This window comes from Pseudomyrmex gracilis, unplaced genomic scaffold (genome assembly GCF_002006095.1).
Source record: "Pseudomyrmex gracilis isolate BER0280 unplaced genomic scaffold, ASM200609v1 scaffold_2016, whole genome shotgun sequence".
Lineage (NCBI taxonomy): Eukaryota > Metazoa > Arthropoda > Insecta > Hymenoptera > Formicidae > Pseudomyrmex > Pseudomyrmex gracilis.
Window position 1 is genome coordinate 9,969 of NW_018022600.1, and position 1,847 is coordinate 11,815.

Genomic DNA, 1,847 nt, shown 5'->3' on the forward strand with positions numbered 1-1,847 from the left:
CGTCCTTAGTCCGTGGAGTTAATTCTCCAGACTAGAAAAGAGACCAACGAGTGAGTGTTCGTAAGACAGTGTAAGATCGGCGTACGCCGTTGACCTGTCGACGAACGTAAGCAAACTCGCTCGACTCCGTCTCTGCTGGATCGTCACCCTGCTGTGCGGAGATAGAAAAAGAAACGACAGCTCTCTATTGCTCCACCATAGCCCGACCGTAACCGTGGGCCAGGACGTAACACTTGTAAGTAAACCCAATGTGATTCACAAGACGTACGAACAAGCGATCGCTACAGTTTCGTCAACCAAGAAAAAACAATGCTGGCATAGGTACATTTACTTTTACATCACGTATGCCATCTTTGACAAACTAGAAACGAAAAACATCGAACATTGCCGTGAGGTGTACAAAGTGTGTCTGGAACTCATACCTCACAAACGTTTCACTTTCTTCAAGATCTGGCTGTATTACGCGTACGTTGTCGTGATCCGACAAAAGAACGTCGCGGAAACAAAAAAACGTTGGATCTGGCACTGGGCATTTGTCCGACGGACAAGCTCTATCAAAGTTACATTGATCTGGAAACGCAGCTTGTTGAGTTTCAATTGATGTCGTAAGTTGTATTTGAAGTTTCTCGAGTTCGGTCCGGAAAATTGCGCCACGGTGATGCGATTTGCCGAGGTGGAAACGCGTTTGAATGAGATCTATTGCGCCCGCGCGATCTACGAATTTGCCGTCGCGCGACCGCAATTGAACATGCCGGGACTGCTGTGGAAATCGTACATTGACCTTGAAATCGCTCAGGGCACGACAAAAACGCTCGTCAGCTGTTCGAGCGTCTAATTGAACGCACGTTGCACGTCAAGGTCTGAATCGTTTACGCCAAGTTCGATTTGCTAAACCCGCAACTGGAAAACAATCCCGACAACGTCGCTCTGGCCAGGTGTATATTTAAGCGCGAAAACAACGCGTCGAAAAACAGCGGCGACATCGAGAGTCGCGTGTTGTGCTGGAGACTTGGAAAGACTTTGAGAGTGAAAAAGGCACGAAAAGTTTTGCCAAGATTATGTAGAAAACGCGCAGAGTAAAGAAGAAGCAAAGCATCGTTGAGAAGAACGAGAACAACGACAAATAAGGAAGACTAGGATAATTAAGAAAAACACCATATGAAGTTGCAATTCGTAAACGTTGTTCTCTTGCTGGCAAATGCAAAAAAAAGAACAATAAATCAACACTGCGTTACGTCTAATATCTTTCTTTCGGTGCCGTCAATGCATCATTGTTTTGTTTAGTGACATTAAGCAAACGTTAAATCATGTTCGCTATAGCGGAATTGACACTGGCTTAAGCTCCATTTACTCGCGCTCTTACGTATTCCAAGAAATTTGCTTAAACAATGCGAGTGCGATTCGAGTTAACGGCGTCGCATTCTCTCGCGGACGGTACTCGTATGTTCGGATACTACCGGTAAACAAAAAATTTCTACATTTTAAACGTTACGATCGCTACGCTTTCTCTCTTTGGACGACCGTCTGATTAAACGCGCGCACTATACATTATGTCGTAAAACCGATTGTACAAATTGCTGTTAAACATCGCGCAATTGCCGCATCTTTTACATAGCTCCGTAGTTGCTGTTATGCATATTATATCTTTTAGTTACGCGCAATTTTAAATGGATTCGTCGATTCAGGCGTCTACGGTCATTCCGCGTTTAAATTTTGAAGCAAATAGCGCAGCGACGTATTGACACGCGCTTGTAAACTTGCATGTAAGAATTGAATGTGCGCATTGCGCGACACANAGCTTCCATGGATCGGTTATAATTAAGTTTGCGAAAAATCAATAGTTTTGC

At 44.4% G+C, this 1,847-nt stretch overlaps 1 pseudogene; it reads left to right on the forward strand.

Moving 5' to 3' along the window:
* Positions 1-1,127, forward strand: part of LOC109862581 — a 4,931-nt pseudogene extending 3,804 nt beyond the window's left edge.
* The last annotated feature ends 720 nt before the right edge of the window (positions 1,128-1,847 follow it).